General features: G+C 42.2%; 1 protein-coding gene across 3 annotated transcripts in view; it reads right to left on the bottom strand.

The window, feature by feature from the left end:
- Positions 1–21,609, bottom strand: part of KLF12 (Kruppel like factor 12) — a 216,711-nt gene that overhangs the window by 40,268 nt on the left and 154,834 nt on the right. The gene's annotated exons all lie outside the window — the stretch shown is intronic.

Genomic DNA, 21,609 nt, shown 5'->3' with positions numbered 1-21,609 from the left:
ATGTCCTATCAGTTATCCCAATTTTAAGCAATTAAAATGTAGTATTACAGGTCACATTATTTTAGTTTATAAATGCAGTACACATTGAGACAAATTCTTGAAGAAATTCTGCTACAACAATACACTTGCCTTGAGCTAGGCAAACTGGTGCCAAAAATATTATCAGGTTGGTACACGAACCAAACCCTTATTGATCTCTGTTAACTATATTACGTACCTATAAATCATTATTCATTGATTTCCTTATCAGCTCCATTACAGTTATACTGCACAGTGGCTGTGCTCACCTATAATTATAGTAGCTTGCTCAGCTATTTCGAGTGTGTGAATAACATCAATCTTCCTCAACTTTCTGGGACTTCCACCAGATTCTCAGGTTTATTGACATCAGCGAGCTCTTTTAAACTCTCAAGATGGAAGTTCTCAGCTCCTGAAATAACTTGTGACTGTCAAATGAAAATGAATCATAGGGAAGAAAATGGAACGTGCTCCCAAAAAGAAGCATGAACCTCTGGAGAAGCTAAGATACTAAGAATGGCAGTGGAAATACCGATACTGATGTATTCACTGAGAAGCTCCCGTGTCAACACCAAGATTCAATTTGTGACAATAGCTACTGTTGTTGCAGTTATAGCTGTTCTGGCATAAACTTGACTTCTAGGGACTTCTGAAGTTTGCTGGTGATTGTTTTGGATTAAAATTTTAGGCATCTCATGCAACTAGCATGTGATTTCACTGATGTTTCAACTTACTGCATTTCAAATCTTTAAGTGTCAAACAGTGGCAGTCCAAATTGCATTTTCTTTCTTTTTGTCTAAATGTTTTTACAGTAGAATTCCAACTTAAAGCACTACTGAAAAAAGAAGAATTCTCTGACATCTTTATTTTTCTCTTAACACTTAATATACAGTTATACTTCACCTTCAGGTAAAGAGATTTTTCAGATTAATTATTATTGCCTAAAGTACAATACGTGTAAATGGGCATACAGGGGATTTCTGAAGTAGAGGATGAAATGGGCAGAGGGCTGTTATATCAACATTAGCTAGCAAAAAGGAGTCCCCTAGAGAGTGAGACACATCAGCACTTTAACTATGTGACAAGAATACAGATATGTTTAGCCGCTGCAGAAATGGCTAAGTAATTGTACTGAAGCATCTGCATCTCAGGGCAAATAAAAGTCTTGAGTTAGATGAATCGCTGAGATCAGTCAGACTACCCCAGATTCTCTTTTTAACATCCCACCAGCTAAAATAAAAAGCAAACATGTAAATCAAATCTTAAAGCTCAGCAGTGAAGGTACACAGTGCAGCACACAAGACCAGAAAATCTTTATCTTCAAAAATAAATATTTGTGCATCATTTTTTTGCTGCATGATTTATGAGCTGTCTTAAGAGCCTATTTTGTAACTGAGTGTTCAGATCCTGAATAATACAGCTTGTTCAAATGGGAGGAGGATTGAGCTTACAATGCTGCCAGCACTGAGAAAAAAAACAAACCTTGAGAACGGTTGGCACCTCATAAAAAGCTACTTGTCACGTACAGAAGGTGACCTCACCGCATGCTGCTCTCACTTTCCCAGGGATTTATACAGGAGAGGATGGAATACAGTGGTGCCGCACAATCCATGCTGCCATTTCTCAGTTTTTTTTCCTCCCTTTTTTTAAAAAGTGAAGCATCAGGGCTACCTGGTTATGGGTGACAAGGGAATAGCCAAATAAGGCACAGAAAGTGCTGAACCATTGTCCATCATGAGCTCCACAGCCTTGACGAGCTGTGCACACAAGGAGAAAGGTTACCGCCAACAGGGAACAGCAAACATAACCTCATGCCTTCCTTCAGCACTGCAGGCTAAGTGACACGCTGGTCAGCAGAAGGCACACAGGAAACAGCTGAGCACATACCACAAGGGGGTCTCCTCCAGACCCTTTGCTGCAGGGGCACCCTAAAGTGCAGGTCTCACAGGTGGAGAAAGGGCCAGGTCCTACCTGACACTGCCAGCTCTGCTAGAGCCCTACACGGGCCCTATGACTGCGCAACTGCAGATACCACAGGAAGCCTTAAAAAGAACATAAAGATGGTTCCTGATGGGTTGAGCTTCCTGAGGTTCATGCCTTTCACAGTGACTTTCAGTTCAGTCCTTCTTGTTGGTCATGGAGCAGTAAAGGGAAATCACAGAATCATAGAATAGCCTGGGTTGAAAAGGATCACAATGATCATCTAGTTTCAACCCCCGTGCTATGTGCAGGTTCGCCAACCACCAGACCAGGTTGCCCAGAGCCACATCCAGCCTGGCCTTGAATGCCTCCAGGGATGGGGCATCCTCAACCTCCTTGGGCAACCTGTTCCAGTGCCTCACCACCCTCTGAAATGCTCCACTTCCTTGAGTATTTTCTACAAAATAACTTAACTGATTGCATAGACAGAAAAAAAAACCCGAAGTCTTCAAAACCAAGTTCTATGCCTGCTGAAGGCCACTGAGCTCAGCCAGGTGGCTCTGGTCATCACAGAGCTTCAGAATTACTATTCAGCAGTAGCCTCTCTCGACTGCAGACATCTCTTGCAGAGTGCCCAGAATGAAGACTTGGAAAAGCATCAGCAGCTGTGAGCTGCCAGGGTGCCCTGAGGAGCTGTCAGCTCTCCTGCTGACATCCAAGATCTCAGGAAGCCTTCAAAGCTCAAGGTGGGATTTAGCAATAGAATCAACATGATGTGTAACATCTTGGGGAAATTGCAGGTTATATCCAATTACTGCTGATACATCAAGTTTGAAAGGTAAAATAACAAAGAAGAAAATTGTGTTCTGGCTCTGGCTCATCAGTTTGACATTTATTTTTTTGCAATTCATCATTACCAAAAACAGTGTAATTTCTATATTGTTATCAAAAGTACTACACTAACATAAATCCTGAGAGATAGCTGGTTGCTTCCAAAAGCAGCTGCAACACTAATAGTCATTACTGTTCATAGAGTGGAATGAATGAAATCAGGCATTTTTTGGATGGGAGCATTTAAGGTAATTTATAAAACCTGTTATTTCTAGCTAGAAGTGAAAACGTGTTTTAACAGTTCAAGTACATGGAAGTGCTTTTCTCTGATGCAAAAGTCTGCATGCTAAAACAAAGACTCAGATTTCGCCGGTAGATGGCCATCGTGATCTCCATTCTTATCTGTTCTGCATTCGATGGGGATTAGAACAAGTCTGGTAATGCCAAATTATTTTCCCTTTCTATGAATGCTGCCTTAGGTGTTTTGCCTTTGCTCCTCATACAGACTGCAGTAATGCTTCTAAAAGCACATACAGTGCTTCTACACTAACCCTGTGTTTTCTGAGGAATACTCAGAGCAGCACTGTTCAGTGACAGCGGTATGTCTACTACTGAGGCCTTGAACTGTGTTCAGTGATACAGTAAAATGTGACACATGGTGACAAGTGCTTTACAGAAACTGCCTGCTCAACGTTGCAAATGCAGTTACCTTCTGCCACCAAACCATTAGGCTCCTGGCCTTGCCAGTGTCCCAGCAACCTGGGCAAAAGCTTGGACAAACTGTACCGTACAGCATCCTTTACAGTGTTATGGTTGCTCTACCCTCTCCTCTAGTTGGTCCTGTAGCTGATGTGAGACTTACCACTGCTTTACCAGTAGGTCTGTAGCTGCTAAAAAATGCTGACTTCACTTTGGGACAAAACACTGGCATTTATCAACACTGCCCTCTCTGCTCTTCTGTGAGGAGCACCAGAGGAGCTGGCACCTCACAGCTGCTGAGTCTGGATAACAGGCTTGGCAAGCCAAAGCACGCTCTGCAAAGTAGGCATAATGCAAGCTGTGGTCCTCATGTGTTTTTCAGGCTGTTGAAGGATGTGATTTGGTTAAGCTGACATAACAGGACAGTCCTGCACCAGTTGCTTCCCCTGTGCCAGCACAGGCGCTTGTCTGATCCTGCAGAGAGCCAACTTAGGGACACACAATGACGAAAAGTCAATTCTGAAAAAAAGAAACTGAGCAGCCTGTTTGCTTTTGTTCATTTAGTTTCCTAAACAGTGGAGCCTGCCAAGTGCCTGCCCTGACAAAATGGAGTAACCCCCCTCCTCAGTGACAATCAGCTGTTATATCATAAATGCAGCAACGTGAATCCTTCATTTATGAGACACGGATACCTTCTTGGCCAGCCTTTCATTCACAGTAACTAAAAGTGCAGTCAAATGAAATAAAAACAGAAAATTCAGTATTATATATCTGCTGATAGTATTGCAGTGAGCAGCTGAAAAAATCTTCAGGTCTCTAGCATTAGCTTGCAATTCAGAGGGCACTGGGCTGCAGAAACGTAGCGAGTTCTGGCTCCTTTTAGCATTCATAGAATTCAGAGCTCTTAAGTGAGTAACTCTGGATTTCAGGCGCTCACTGCAAAAGACTATGTCAAGGCTCACAGAGCTGACAGACAGACAAACAGAGACAAAAGTGATCCCAACACATTTGTCTTGATTCCTTCAGGACACTTCTGAGTCAAGTTAACCCACACACAGCAGCATGCAGCTCAATCAGGAAGCTAATCTCTCTCTCTGAAGACAAAGTGCCCTTTTCTCAGTTTAAGACCTTCAAGTTTCAGATGTTAACAGGTAAAATCTGGGTAGTCTGTATGTGTTGAAAGAAGGAACTGAAATGCATTCCCTAGTTTCCAGCTCTCAATTACTTTCCTTCCTAGCAGCTTTTCACATAATGTAATTTCATTTTCTGATAGCTCTCACAATGTTATGTTACTGCTCAGGGTATCAGTGAAAATAACTTCACAAACACTGTGTATTTGACCATGATGAAATGTAATATGCATTATTTTTCATTACAGTTTATATTACCATACCTACTACAACTAAAGTCATCCCCTCAAATATTTATTCGCCTTTTTTTTTAATACAAAGTTTCTATTGTGTCTTGTTTACAGGCAAACAGATGCATATGCATAAATACATATGTATTTTTTTTCCTCTCTCAGACCCTAATTAATGTTTCATGAATGGCAAGCATCTGCCTTAGGAATGTTTGACATTAAAACATATCAAGCAGTGCTTAAGATGATAATTAAAGGGGAATATATACTACTCGTTTTATCAGTGCTAGCTACTTCTATCAGTGTATTGCAAAGGTGATTTTATACTAGAAATTACTCTTCTTGTGTAAGAAAGAAAGAAAGGACGAATTTGGCAGCATACACAAACAGTTACACATATTACATAGGAAAATCACATGCGTAAGTGAGACAAAGACAAGAGGCAATCTGAATAACCAGCAGAGTCTAGGCAAGAAGATCCAATGATCTGGCCTCATACGGCCATTCCTGTGCTTCTAAATTGGACTTGATGATTGTTATAGTTCTCTATCAACTTGGGATATTCTATGTTCTAAGCTCCTGTCCAGAGGTCACAAAAAAAAACCAAACATCCCCGTATCTTTGACCACAACTTCATCCATAGCATTTATTTCCACTGAGATCAGCTGAAGCCACTTGAACTGTTGAGCTGCCTTGCAGCACTACAGGATGTTACATCCCTCCAGCTGCAGTGGAACTGAAAGTCTGAAAGTGGAACAAGCTTCTGCCAGTGGGAAAGAGCCTGGGGGCCTACTGGGAAAAGTGCCAATGTCAACTGCAGCATGTCTTACCAGAATGATCCATTAGCAGCTGTGTTAAACTGAGACATAAGAATGAGATGGCTGCTTGATCCTCCTGAGCTGCGCTGATGCTGTGGGAGTGCTTTCCAGCTCCCATAGCAGTGCTGTATTCCAGCTCCACACTAGGCTGAGACCCAAGCACACACATTTCACCCCGTTCCTTTGTGATAGATTAATGAGGAACGGGAGCTGGGCCAGAAAATGTGTGACATGTTTCAGCATCTCCCCCAGATCTGACTGGAGGACTAAGACTGCAAAACACACCGCCTGTGCGATAGAGAAATGCTATAAATCAAGCCTGTGATCAATTTTGAAATGACATGCCAAAAATGCCTCCACCAGAGCCTCCTGTCTATTTTACGCTGTTCAATAGCTAACAAAGTGGTACCCCAGAGACTTACTGTGTAAAAGAGCACAGGACTTACACGTTAACTAACTTGTACTTAGGCACTGTGTGCATTATTTAAACATTTACTTCCAGTTTGGGAAACAGAAAGTTTACTCCAGTATGACAACTTGTTCTACCTGCAGATCCCACTGTAAAAATCAGAATCTGGGCAAGCTCATGCAAAGAAAGAAAATGATTCCTGCAAAACTACATTCAGCCACAGTCAAGCATAGGCAACTTCAGATCCTGAAATTCCTTCTAAACTGCAGAAAATTGGGTAACTGAGCACTTCCAACTTGGCTTTGACAGCACAGAGCTCTGCTTTTTACCTTTTCTGTTCCTTTCTGATCCATACATACCTTTCATGTTGGAGACACGAGCTGAGCTGAAATTTTCAGTGTGGAAATTAGATGAGAATGTACATGCTCATGCCTATCACTTTTGTTCTGGTTGCTTGCAGGACTAGTGCTGTTTCTCCACTTTCTACTGCAGCACTCCCTGCATGTTTTAACTTGCTCACCATTTTTTCTCCCTATTCTTGTACCTCTGATTCTGATTTCTTGTACCTGTGTAGCACAGCAGTCATTCCCAATGTCTGTATAATGATGACTCTTGCCTATGTATCCACCTCCTCTTAATGCTCATACGAAGAAATGTGGAACTGATCACCTTACTGATAATTAAAAACCCTCTTGTATATCCTTAGCAGACAAAACTGTCACATAGTATCTCACCCAGTCAGTGACATTAAATTAGGACACCACATCCACTGGGACTGGAGCTCATGTGAGTGACCTTTTCTTCTTTCCTTCCTGCTCAGAAGGCTCATTATCAATATGTTAAAGATTTTATTACCCTGGATACCTCTGTATAATGCAATTCAGGGTGGTCAACTGTAACACTGCCATCAAGCAGATTTTGGTAACTACTAAATAGTTGGATCCATTGACATGTACACTTCAGCTATAATATGAAAAGATAAACTGCTACACTCAAGAGAACATTATCTCAAAAAACAATTTCATATGCTCCATATGAGCCCCACAATGCTTCTGTCTCTGAGAATATCTACAGCAAAGAATGCATCTATTGCAGAAATAAAGTGTCATACCTATTTAATGTGTGTAAGAAAAAGAGATGAAGTAATTTAATTATTTGGGACAAAAGAATTATTGAATGCAAGGTCATACTTCAGTAAGTACAATTTTTTCTTCTAAAACTCCCATCTAAACAATAAAGCCTGAGATTTTTATTTTTCTTCCACAGCTCCCTCTCTTAATGAAAGGAAGTTTTTATAAAAGAATATGATAAAATACTCTAGAAATCAAAATAGTTACTACACCCCAAAGGTCGTACAAACTGTGCCAGCATATATTTTCATTAACAATGAGGAATACTGATATATTTATGAAGTACAAGATGCTAGGTATATTCAAAATGCTAACTTGAATCTGTATTTACAGTCACACATATCTGTGTAGAACTCATTTAGATTACAATCTCCTTCCTATATCTTTTTCACTATTTTGCTTGTGAATAGCAAATAAATACAGTGAGGCTCAAATCCATGAGGGATGTAAAAACATATTACTTCATCATGAAGAAACTCCACTATTTCTCCTTGCATTTGTGGTTTACTCCTATGGAAAAAAAAAAAGACCACATCAAGGTTCTGGGCATCCCGGCCACCTCCTTTCTACGAGCTAAATTTTGTCCCCCATGAAGATATTTATATGGGCAGATTACTTACATATTCCCAGTTTCATTTTCTGCTAGAATTGGAAAGATTTCTAGTGGCTTCAACTACATGCTTGGATAGAAGGCAACCCTCAAAGTTGTAGAAATCGTTCTGCCATAGAATTTCTGAGAAGGAGAAATCCATGACCACCGTCTACATGCTGGAATACTTACAGTATCCTTTAACTGTCCTTGTATGGATTGGTTGCACCATGAGGGTAGCCATTCCTTTTCTTCTCTGCATCACTGCAGAGTACCTAATTTCTACCCAATGAATTCTCACACTGCACTTTGACTCCAGAGGATCATAGAATCATAAGACTGGAAATGACCTACAAGATCATGTAGTGCAACAGTCCTCCCATTAGCATTGCTACTACAAGCTACCAAACCGTATCTCCCAGCTCCTCATCCAGATGTCTCTTAAACACTGCCAGGGATGGTGACTCCACCACCTCCCTGGGCAGGCCATTCCAGTGCCTGACCACTCTCTGAGAGAAAAAGTTCTTCCTCATATCTAATCTAAATCTCCTCTGGTACAACTTGCAGGCATTTCCCCGGGTTCTGTTTGTTGCCTGGGAGAAGAGGCCAAACTCCTCTTCACCCCAACCTCCCTTCAGGAAGTTGTAGAGTGTAATGAGGTCTCCTCTGAGCCTTCTCTTCTCCAGACTAAACAGTCTCAGCTCCTTCAGCTGCTCCTCATAAGATCTGTGCTCCAGATCCCTCACCAGTTTTGTTGCCCTTCTCTGGACATGTTCCATGGCCTCAATGTCTTTCTTATAGTGAGGGGCCCAAAACTGAACACAGTACTTGAGGTGCGGCCTCACCAGTGCTGAGTACAGGGGAATGATGAACTCCCTGCTCCTGCTGGCCACACTATTTCTAATGTAGGCCAGGATGCCATGTTAACGTCAGTAACGCTCATGTTAAGCCAAGCATCAATCAACACCCGCAGGTCCCTTTCCTTTTCATACTTATCCAGCCACTCAGCCCCAAGCCTATAGTGCTGCATGGGGTTATTGTGGCCAAAGTGCAGGACCTGGCACTTGGCCTGGTTGAACTTCATCCCCTTCACCTCAGCCTAGCGATCCAGCTTATCCAGATCCCTCTGAAGGGCCTCCCTACCTTCAGGAAGATCAAAACTACCTTCCAACTTGGTGTCATCTGCAAACTTACTTAGGGTAACGATATTAAACAAGATGGGCCCCAGTACTGACCCCTGGGGGACACCACTCATAATGGGTCGCCAGCTGGACTTAACGCCATTAACTACTACCCGTTGGGCACGGCCCTCTATCCAATTTCTTACCCAAAGAAGGGTATATCTGTCCAGGCCACAGGCAGCCAGTTTCCCCAGGAGAATACTGTGAGAGACTGTGTCAAAGGCTTTGCTGAAGTCTAGATAGACTGCATCTACCAGTCTGGTCACCCAGTCATAGAAGGAGATGAGGTTGCTCAAGCACGACCTGCCTTTCATGAACCCATGCTGGCTGGGCCTGATCCCCTGGATGCCACACACGTGCCATGTGATCTCACCCACGATGATTTGCTCCATACCTTTCCCTGGTACCGAGGTCAGGCTGATAGGCCTGTAGTTCCCCGGATCCCTTACAGCCCTTCTTGTAGATAGGATTCACATCAGCAAGCCTCCAGTCCTCTGGGACCTCTCCAGATAACCAGGAGCACTGGTAGATGGCCGAGAGCGGTTCAGCAATCACCCCCGCCAGCTCCCTTCGCACCCGAGGATGGAGCCCGTCCAGTCCCATTGTCTTGTGACAGTCCAGATGGAGGAGGAGCTCTCTAACTGTCTCCACTTGAATGAATCACCGGGGGTGTATTCTGTCTGGCATCCCAGTCTTCCAGATGAGGGCGTAAATTGCCCTGAGGATAACTGATCTGCCTTTTAAGGGCAGATATAAAGAAGGTGTTGAGGACCTCAGCCTTCTAATTATCCTCAGTGGTCACATTCCCCGCTGCATCAAGTAAAGGATGAAAATTCTCCTTGGTTCTTCTCTTATATTTCATATTTTGTAAAAGGATTTCTTGTTCTCTTTTACTGCATTGGCCAATCTGAGTTCAATTTGGGCTTCTGCCTTCCTCCCTGCATGCCTTAGTAACTTCCTTATAATCTTACCAAGTAGCCTGCCCCTTTTTCCAGAGGACATAGACTCTTTTTTTTCTTCCGGAGTCTCAACAATAGTTCCTGCTTCATCCACACTGGTCTTCTTCCCCTATGGCTTGCCATACAGCACTCAGGAACAGCCTGTTCTTGTGGACATCTCCATCTTGAGGAGTGTCCAGGCTTCCTGGATCCCTTTATCCTTGAGGAGCAACTCCCAAGGGACCCCTGCAACAAGCATCCTGAACAGGTCAAAATCCACCCTCTGGAAGTTCAAGTTCAAAGATAGCAGTTTTGCCGGTCACCCTTCTGACATCTCCAAGAATAGAGAATTCTACAATTTCATGGTCGCTCTGTCCAACACAGTCCCTGACTTCATATCTCTCACCAGTCATTCTCTATTAATGAAGAGCAGGTCTGGCAGGGCACCACCCCAGTTGACTCTCATACCAGCTGCGTAAGGAAGCTATCTTCCACGCACTCTAGAAACCAATTGGAGTGCTTCCTCTGCACTGTATTCTATTTCCAACTAATGTCAGTGAAGTTGAAGTCTCCCATGAGAACAAGTGCTAGTAATCGCGCAATTTCTGCAATCTGCTCATAGAATGCCTCGTCCTTCTCTTCATCCTGATTAGGTGGTCTATAACAGAGCTCCACCAAGATGTCTCCCCTACAGGCCTTCCCCCGATCCTTATCCATTGACATTCAACTTTATCACTCCCATCCCCAAGCTCTTCAACATCAAAACACTCTTTAATATAAAGAGCCAAACCACCATGCTTCCTTCCTTGTCCATCCCTTCTGGAGAGCTTGTAGCCATCCATCACAGCACTCCAGTCATGGGAGTGGTCCCACCATGTTTCGGTAATAGCAGCTAGGTCATAGTTAGCCTGGCGCACAATCACTTCCAGCTCCTCCTGCTTGTTGCCCATGCTGTGTGCACTGGTGTAGATGCACTTCAGCTGAGACATCTGCCTCACTCTTAACTCATGCATCGTTCCCCTAGGTTCATCTCTGGTGAGCCCTGTTTTGTCCCCTTCCCCCATCGTAGCTAGTTTAAAGCTCTTTCGATAAGCCCTGCTAGCTCCTGTGCTAGGATTCATTTTCCTCTTTGAGATACATGGATTCCATTCATGGACAACAGGCCAGAGGCCGCATAAACTGCCCTATGATCAACGAACCCAAAGTTTCTGCCTCAACACCAGTCTCTGAGCCAATTATTCATTACTTGTGCTTTCCAAGCCCATTCTGTGTACTTCGCTACCCCTGAAGGTATAGAACAAAAGATCACTTGTGCTCCCACTCCTTGAACTAAACGCCCTAAACCCCTGAAATCTCTTTTCCTAGTTTGTAGGCTTCTCTGAGCAATTTCATCACTGCCCACCTGAACTATAAGCAATGGATAGTAATCAGTGGACCTAACCAGCTCTGGGAGTTTTCTAGTTATGTCCCTGACCCAGGCCCCAAGTGGCCCACCGTGATCACCCTTCTTTCGTTACTGACAGAGGCAGTCTCAAGGCATGGAGGTGACTGCCTCGCCTTAGGCTCCCTTCTAAGCAGATCCTTCATTGCCTCCCCATTCACCTCCCCTTCAATTTCTAGCGTCTCAAACCTGTTGCTTAGTGGGAGCTGGGGAAGTGAGGTAGGCAGGCAATGGGGGCTCCCGTGATGCTGAGCTGGGACTCTCTTCACCATTAACTGTGAGTAGGCAGTCTTTGCACTTGTAATTAATTAGGCTACACTTACCAACCATTCAAATGTACTAAAACGGTGAATTTCAACAGTTCCTTGGTTATCACTACATCAGTTCAAAAATGAAAAAATATCTGGTTTGGATGCAGGCTCACAGAAAGTCTGGCAAAACTGTCAGTGTCTTCAGTGGAGTCAAATACACACTCTCCCAGCAGGAAGAGGAAATTTCAGTTTCCATGAATTGGTTTTTTTAATGCTTTCTTACAAGGCAGCACTGGTTTAACTATCTAAAGAGATTACGAGAAGCACAAGATTTGATTGAGAGCAAAATTACATTGGTAGACAATCTGCATAAAGCCATATGGTACATTTTGTACTAAGAAATATAAAAAAATATATCTTCTCCAGATCTTTTTGCTGCTTTAGAAATTGTTCCACTTGCACTCAGAGACAGATTATAAAGTCTCTGTTCTCCACACAAATTATCCACAACCCTTTCTGAAGAGCATGGATCAGGCTGGTAGCCAAGCAGCTCCACTCCTCTGGGCTTCCATGAGTCCAGCTGGCTGCATAGGCCACATGTTTTCATGCTCCCGCACTCAACTGTGTGGACAAGGATCAGGGTAGCTAGTCACTGACTGGGAAAAACTACAGAAGCCTTTAGGATGGGAACAGACTTCTATAAAGAGGCAAGAACAAAATCCTGATGACATTTTGCTGTCAAAAGACAGGGTCAAGATTTCACTCTATGTGTGCTTCAGCTCTGCCAAAGTAAAATCTGAACAAGGGCTTGGCTGGTTATATTAACTATGCCTTCCCAACTATGATTTTGTATGTGGGTTTATAAGAAAGTTCTCATGCAAGGATTTAAAATGGGTGAGATTTACATGATGTTGCCTCTTCAGTTTTTCTGAAATGTAACACAATGCACTTGCCTGATAAGAAATGTTTTCCCACTGGCTGAAGGGCGTGTGTCTCCCTCTGGGACATCAAGTATTCAATTACTTGAGGGGAATTATTCTGCTATTTCCAACAGGCATTAAATGTTTTGTTCAGAAAAGGACAAAAATATGTGAAGTTCAACAAGCCTTGCAAACGGAAGATTTTTGACCCAGCCCCTCCCTAAGCACTAGCAAACAGACAGAAGTGCACGCTTGCAGCTTTATGAAATTTTATTTAGAGTTATTCCACAAGTATTATTTATAATATATATAATTATAATATATTGTAAATATTTAGAAAAAATGCTGCTGAAACAGAGAGAACTGGTAATCTTTGAATGCTACTGTAGTCAAATGAGCCCTGTTCGACAAGAGATTGAATAGTCACCATTTTCAGATACCACATTTTTTCCTTTAATTTGTAACTGTCTCAAGGAAGAAGGTAGGAACTCACTTCCCATATGATTAGAAGCATCATCCAATCACTAACTGAATTGCTTGCACGGATTTCTTGCAGATGACTTAGGAACATGTATCAGACCTCTTTAATCCACAAGACACTACTTGTCCTAATTAGTTCTAGAGCATATTTCTACAGCCTTGTTATCATTTGCTGTATTTATTTTTTACACTACTATCGCCATCATTTATTATCACGCTTTGAAGCACAGGCGGTTACAAAGGGAAACTCGCACAGAAGTGAAGCGCATCTGTCTGGCTGCTGCTGCCTCTGAAGTGGGCACGTCAGCCCCTCCCGCATCTCCTACAATGCTGAAAATCAAGGCACTGTAATAATGGGCCACTCCGTTAACCTTGCTAATTTATGCATGTTGCTCATTAGTGCTCTGCCAACTGCAGTTTTCAAGTCCCAAAGGTAGGTCAACAGATCTGAGCATTTAGAAGAGTGTGTTCTGAATTTCAAGTATCTTAAACTTGTGGTCAGGAGCACCGGTCTAGGATCCAGCGGCCTCTTGTTTTGCTACAAGTTTCCTATGCATTAATCTAGACTCAAAACCAGTTGTGCTGACCCAGCATGCAGTTCACTGGTCTCTGGAATTTCTGTTGCTCCCCTGAAAGCACCAATCTCCTGCATCTTCAGTAACAGGATCTTTGGCTTAAGAGCTTCAACCCAATAACCACCATTTTTTGCCCTCATATGAGATACAGCTACAAATGTTTCCAGTGGAAAACACAGTGAGAAAACACAATGAAATGAATGAGGACAGAGCTTCCCTGAAGAGGTTTTACTGATAAATTTGCTCTGAAGAAGAAACAGTGAGTGAACCTCAACAGAATTAACATTTGATTAGAAAAACGCTTTAAAAACACATTGTGACTACTTTAAAGTAGTACTAAAAAGAATTTTGTTAGAATATCCTCTTAAAATCAATCAATCGATCAATCAATCCCCACTACCACTTCTGGATATCTTCCCACCTCTTATCTATTATCTTCCCACCCCTTATCTATTAAAGTCTCCGCTTGCTTACCAGTTGAGATCTTACAGTTTCACTCAACAGATAAAGCACCAACTACTACTGTCAGTTTAGTAATTAAGAACGACCAATGTGCATACAAGCAAGCTTTTACTAGAGAAATCAGAGTCTGTTAAAATCTAGCAAAACTCAACCCTGAGCATATGTTGTTTTATTTTGTTTTGTTAAATGGGATGGAACGTATGAGAACTTTCATGATCAAAAACCTCCATGATTTCCTAAAACATTTGCAGCCTTAGCTTGCAGTAAGAAGGGATCATTATCAAAGCATTTTTCAGTCACAATTGTTCATTTTGGATGAGGCACATATAGAAGAAAAAGAAGAAAAATAAAACTCCCTCTCAGCATGACAGAATGATACTGCTGTAACTACGGTGAGATAGAGTGTTGGGCAGGTAGAGAAATCAGACAGGTATTCAGCTTAAGGTCCAACAAGATGACTGCAATTATCAAGAGTGATGGCCTGAAGGAGACATGCTACACATCTGACCCAGTAGCCTGGAAATGGGGTCCCTGCTGACACTGGCTGGAACTCCGAGGTGTGGGCCGTTGTTCAAAGTACTTCATGACACCTACACAGTAGGCAAAAACACATTTCAGGGGGAACAGAGAAGTAGCCTCACCCTTCCCATTGCAGCTTTTGTTTCTTTGCTCTTGTATTCCTTAACATCATGTGGGATGCACAGAGCGTGGAGGACTATTATCACATGAACTGGGGGCCACAGTGATGAGCTGCTCAGAGGTGGCTCACTGGGAAAATTCATGATCAGTTTGAATCTAGGTAACAGAACTAAATCATAGACTGATTTGGCTTGGAAGTGATCATCCATCACAACCCCCTTCCAATAGTCAGGCTGCTCAAAGCCCCATCTAACCCAGCTCTGAATACTCACAATGATGAGGCTACCACAACTTTTCTGGGCAGCCTGATCCAGTGTCACACTGGACACATACACCTAACTTCATGTGTTTGCACACATTTTTCTTTTTTTTCCCCACAAATACTGCTGTAAGAAATCCGTCTACTTCAGTTACGCTCCTTAATCCTCCCTGGACATTCCCATTCCAAACCCACATTTTCCTTCTTTGCTTGAATAAATGGATGTCCATTTGGAATTCTTTTTATTAGCTGTAACACCAACCATAAAAATCCACTTCTCACTGAAGTCTGATATTGGGCTACTGAAATGAACCCAGCCTGTTACATAAATGGAGGCAATACTGACAGCACTGATTTTTTTAAAAAGCAAAAATATGAATGAAATATATAGTAGAAGTACCTGTGCCAAAGGAAGTCCTCTCCTGCCATACAGAGGGCAGGTATATAGAGCACAAAGACAGGAACATGCAGCCCAGAATAAAGCTGCAAAGCTTCTGCCAATGCGTTAGTTATCAGCATTATGAGGCTGTGCTTGCTGGCCTACAAAATTGAGATGTCAGGATTTCAATGTGTTTTGTGTTCAGAAAATTATAGTCATTTTCAGAACATCTTTAACCTTTTCAGTGGCCCGTGGTCAGGCTGGCAGACCACTCATGGCTCTTCATATTAGAAGTCTGACAGACATCTTCTAGAAAGTCAGGGCAGGCAGGGAATTGGTATGTAAAATTACAGAATATCAGCCAAACTGCTACTGCATGCTGCACTACTCTGAATTTAACACTGGGATGCTAAATTCTACTATCTCATTTTTGTGACAAAGAATTGAGCAACAACAAAAAATACCCACTATTGATCTGTGTTTGTCACAGGCTGTTTTCAGTTCTGTCACTGGAGTCTGTTCTGTCACAGAGGAGAGATGTGGTTTAGATACATGTGCTGTGGGTGAGGGCTTTTTCCTGAGGTATTGAAGCCTAACTACCCATCTAAAACCACTGTATTTAAAACCTCTATGAAGCACATCACTACTACAAAGTCTCACATTATTTCAGCATCTGTATTACTCAACAGTGTCATTCAAATTAAACGAATTCAGATTGAACACACAGCTTCTCATTAAAGAAATGTGTTACACTCTAATAGCAAAGATGATCAAAAGGACAACACAGGACTCCACTATGCTGCAGCTTATCTCTTGGATAACCTCAGTTCTGTCCCTTATTCGTTCCGTGTTACTTCTCAGTTTGAAAATATTGGGGACATTACCATATATCATTCCTCCTTCCTTCTTCCCCATCTCACCACCTCAGACTTACCATCATTTTGGGTAGTGGCTGAAACTAACTGAATGCTTGTACAAGCACAGTAACAAGGGGCTCCAACTTACCTATGATTTTCAGAGAGAATAGTAAATACTAGTACTAAACAGAACTAATAGAATATCAAAGCATACAGTACAAAAAATTCAAAACATAATTTTCTCTAATGTCTGACTCTGCTAGCAGTCAGTGTATGCTGCTTACTGTCTGCCATGATGCATTAGTCTAGGTGCATACTTGGGGTGAACGTGGTAAGGAACAGGTTATGTTTTATCATGGTTAGTCCTAAAGCATTACACACACATTACTGGATAAAACAGAAGCCAAATGATATGTAATTTATAAGAGACTTACAGAATCACAGAATCATAGAATCGCAAGGTTGGAAACGACCTATAAGATCATCTAGTACAACGGTCTTCTCATTACCACTGCTACCACAAGTTACTAAACCGTATCTCCCAGCTCCTCATCCAGACGTCTCTTGAACTCTACCAGCGATGGCAACTCCACTACCTCCCTGGGCAGGCCATTCCAGTGCCTGACCACTCTCTGAGAGAAAAAGTTCTTCCTCATGTCTAACCTAAATCTCCTCTGGTACAACTTGCAGGCATTTCCCCAGGTTCTGTTTGTTGCCTGGGAGAAGAGGCCAAACTCCTCATCACAACCTCCCTTCAGGAAGTTGTAGAGTGCAATGAGGTCTCCCCTGAGCCTTCTCTTCTCCAGACTAAACAGTCTCAGCTCCTTCAGCTGCTCCTTGTAAGATCTGTGCTCCAGATCCCTCACCAGTTTTGTTGCCCTTCTCTGGACATGTTCCATGGCCTTGATGTCTTTCTTATAGTGAGGGGCCCAAAACTAAAAACAGTACTCAAGGTGCGGCCTCACCAGTGCTGAGTACAGGGGGAAGATGACCTTCCTGCTCCTGCTGGCCACACTACTTCTAATGCAGGCCAGGATGCCGTTGGCTCTTTTGGCTACCTGGACACACTGCTGACTCACATTCAGCTGAGCATCAACCAGTACCCCCAGGTCCCTTTCCTCTTCAGAGTCATCCAACCACTCAGCTCCAAGCCTATAGTGCTGCATGGGGTTGTTGCAGTCAAAGTGCAGGACCCGGCACTTGGTCTTGTTGAACCTCATCCCATTCAACTCAGCCCAGTGATCCAGCTTATCTAAATCCCTCTGAAGGGCCCCCTACCCTCAGGCAGATTAACACCACCTCCCAACTTGGTGTCATCTGCAAACTTACTGAGGGTACACTCAATCCCCTCATCTAGGTCATCAATAAAGATATTAAACAAGATGGACCCCAGTACTGACCCCTGGGGGACACCAGTCATAATGGGTCGCCAGCTGGACTTAACTCCATTAATCACTACCTGTTGGGCACGGCCCTCTAGTCAGTTTTTTACCCAAAGGAGTGTATATCTGTCCAGACCACGGGCAGCCAGTTTCCCCAGGAGAATACGGTAAGAGACCATGTCAAAGGCTTTGCTGAAGTCTAGGTAGGCTACATCAACAGCCCTTCCCTCACCTACCAGTCTGGTCGCCCAGTCATAGAAGGAGATGGTAGAAGGAGATGACTTTTTAGAAAATGTTAAATTTTCTTTTCCTAAAGCAACGATTAAAAAATCCTTTAGTAAAACAGCTTGCGATCAGACTGTTTCTGCTCTATTGGCAAACTGCAAGCTTCCAGACCTGGAACAAGAGAGTCATTATTGGCCAAACCCTAACAGGAGTGCAAAGCCTCCCTTTCATATCCTGGCAAATCTCCCTGTGAAAGGTGGTACGGTGATTTATGTGCCATTCAATGTTGTTTTCAAGACATTCACTGAACTGAAGAAGCCCCATTATAATACGTCAAGCTCACGTCAAAACCCATCTAAATCAACGAAGGCTGAAAATACATCATGTGCTCGACATACAGTAATTGACATGTCATATTATATTTGACATTTCAAGGACAGTAGTGCCTATTTAAATGGAGTCACAGTAATATAAATATTTCTTTGTTCAAGCTAATAGGGCATCTAACAGGGCATCTTGGTGAAGAGCTGTTCGGTAAATATCTGAAGAGAACTTCCTGAACTTTTTAAAAGAAGAAAATTTCTAATGGCTCAAGTCACAAAATGCAGAAGAGTCAACTTCTTGAATGAAGGTAGCTCTACTAACAGATCACTATTTCAGGGGCTAATTCTGGGTCACATCAGCTAGGTAGCTGCTACTGATTTGCAATGAGATGTAATTTCACCCAACCTTCCCCACTTCCTTTGCAGTTCTGAATAGGTTTAGGCCTCCAAATAACACTGTGCAGATTATCAGTGTGAAAACTGATATAGAAATAGAGATTAACAGGAGTACAAGGAGACATGAGCACAGCATTGGTCACACTTTTTTGGCCTTCACAGACAAGAGAAGTTGCAATTCAGCAGAATTTTGAATATACTCCATGTGACACCTCATCTTCTTTCCTGGAGGCAACTGTAAGCAGACTTTGTCAGTAGTAACAAGGGTCCTATAGGACGTGACGACAGGAGAAAGGAGGAGGGAGTATAAATCATCCGAAAAAGGAAAAGACAACTCATTGCTTTTGGATTAGGAGATCCCCAAAACTTATCACCCAAAAAACTGAGTACCCATAAAGTACCTTTTTAAAATTATTTTTCTAATTCATTTAGATATTAGAAAGGTGTGGGGTTTTTTTTTTCATTTTTTTTTTCCCCACCACATGTTGTGATGCGAACTAGAACAGCTGGCAGAAAGTTTTTAAACTGAAGTAGATGAAATTTATCTGCTGCTGCTACTTTTACCTAATACATTCCTCTAGTCTTTAATGACTCCTTCTTGTTCCATCTTCTCGCTTCTGCATTTCTGAGACATGATGCTACACTCTCCTGATTGCTATTCAGCCAAGCAGTACGTATTCAACTCTTTTACTCTATCCTCTTAGCTACCCCCTCCAGCAATCTAAGAAGTTTGTTAGTCTTCTCAGGTCTTGTTCAGATCTGTAAATGTACTGAATGGAGCACAGTTCCCTGAAATAACATTATGCTCTCAGCCAAGAAGCATGGGAATGGCATAACATAATGACATTACACTGTATGGATATCATACACAAAAGACCACTGTATGTGAAGGTTGGTAAATCCACCATCATAAAGAACTAAGAAAGCATCCAGAAATCTAAAAACAAAGCGAAATCTCCTGTGCAGAATATTCTTCCACTCTGTGTTTTCTTCCATTTAATATCGTACTTAAAGAATCCAATGCATTTATTAATGAATAAATGATTAATTCTATAAATCTGTCAGAGAATACAAGCAAACTGCTTATAAATTCTGAGATGCATGTGCCCAAATACAAAAATAAACAGAACCATTGCGTTGGTTTAAAACTCTATTAACATATAAGAGAGAAAAAAGAGATTGGAGAAGGTAATCATGTTAGACCAATAAGCAAAGAATTTTAATCGAGAAGAATCCATAAAACCAACCCACAAACCCCAGATTCTCAGAAAGTTTTCTTCTTAATTGCAGCAACTACAAAGCAAAATACTGTGAGTAAGCTGTCTTAAGTCTCATTCTCCTTTCAGAACCGTGGAAAATAGAGCAAGGTAGAAAGAAAGATACAGTGCCAGGGTTTCGTTTTAGCCCTGAGAATTAAACACAGAGATGAAGAAGTTCAAAGGACATGAATGTAAAAAGAGTTCAAGTACTTTGTGAATTTAAGTTCTTCTTAATGTTTCTGTCTAGGCTGCAATAACAAGACAAAAGCATACTTGGGAAAAACTGATAAAGACAAAACTACTAAAGAGTGTGCAGTTATTTTCAAGACTCAGAACAGGAAAATTCAAAGAACTGAGGAAAAGATATATATATATATAAAGCACTTTTAGACAGCCTTCTTTTTAAAAAGTGGCTGAGCAGATTTATCAAAGAACATGAAATGTTTGATCTTAAACTGAACTTCCATGAAAACAGAATCAGATTCCTTTCTTTCTGAGGTCAGAGAAACACAGTCAGAGCCCAAGAAAAGGAAGAGCACTTTTTGATTTTAAATTAGGTAGCACTGCATGTGTAGACACAAATGTCAATATATACATAGCTAAATGGCAGTTCCTGAACACAAAGCATTTTTACATATTTAATTCACTAAAAGACAAAAATTGGAATAGCTGAGAATTAAGAGTAGCAAATGACAAGAGTGAAAGGGAGGCTAATTAAAACACTGGCTTTTATATGGAAAAGGGAAATATGTAAACTAACTCAAACTGTTTTTGCTAATTAGAAGCAGGCGTGCCTCAAAGTTCTGGAAGTACAGTGCACCAGGGATGTAAAGACAGCACAATGCTGCAGTAATGAAAGGTACCTATACTAACAGTATAGAGCACCAAACAATACAGCACAACTTGAGCTGCAGCCCCATGCCCTTGTGTGCCAGCTGGGAGCTGACCACAGCCCTGCTCTGTTCCAGCTCGGCGCTGTCCTCCTTCCCTTGCCACATCTGGCACCCCTGCAGTGAGATGGTGTGACCCACTGAGAGGAATGAGGCTGTTCCACCACTCTGCAAACTATGTTAGGAATGGGACATTCATAGATAACTGAGATGGGAAGAGTCTGTTATCCTATAGGTATCAAATGCCACATCTCTTCTCAGGTGGCACACTGCCATGCTGGGACTGAGGGGAGCAACCTTCTGTATGAGAGAATCTCGTCCCTGAAGGACTCGCTGCCAACTCTTCTCTTGGGGCTATGAAATTGGGCAGCCAGAGGGAGCAGCAATGGGGACAAGGAGAGTGAGGGCACTGCATGTGACATAGGACAAAAAGTGTCTGCTGCTGCCCCACTGTAAGGTGCAATAAACCTCCATGTTGTCCAGATTAAGGTAATCCATTTTGATTTCTAATTGTAATTAGAAGGGAAAAGACTGTAATAAGCAAACAAACAGTTCCTGTTCCTGTGATTCATAAGCCTTACTCTAAACAACGCTGCACTGTATCTTCTTTACCTGCTGCCCTTCTCCCAGTCCCATCGAGTATGCTACCACATGGTGTGCATTCTAGTGCTTCCCAGTGCTGTGTTACACATGGGCTGACGGGCTGGAGCTGTAGGAACATCTGAGAAAGGAGATAAAGGAGATGACCAAAATCCTGCAGCACCACAGAGGGAGCATGTACCCTCAGAACACACATATACTCCCAGAACACCCTGTAAACACTTGCGAAATAGAATGAAATCACCTTGCAAAAAAAAAAAACAAAACAACTGGGCAGACTTTTTAACTCAAGCAAAACCAAACATGAGGATGGCTGTCAGTTAATGACTCCAAACAAAGACCACAAGTCTACGTATCTTTGCATGTTTTTTTTTTTTT

The sequence above is a fragment of the Meleagris gallopavo genome, chromosome 1, assembly GCF_000146605.3.
Source record: "Meleagris gallopavo isolate NT-WF06-2002-E0010 breed Aviagen turkey brand Nicholas breeding stock chromosome 1, Turkey_5.1, whole genome shotgun sequence".
In the NCBI taxonomy this organism is placed as follows: Eukaryota; Metazoa; Chordata; class Aves; order Galliformes; family Phasianidae; genus Meleagris; species Meleagris gallopavo.
Note: the sequence above shows the minus strand (reverse complement) of the source record. Positions and strands in the feature narration are given on the sequence as shown.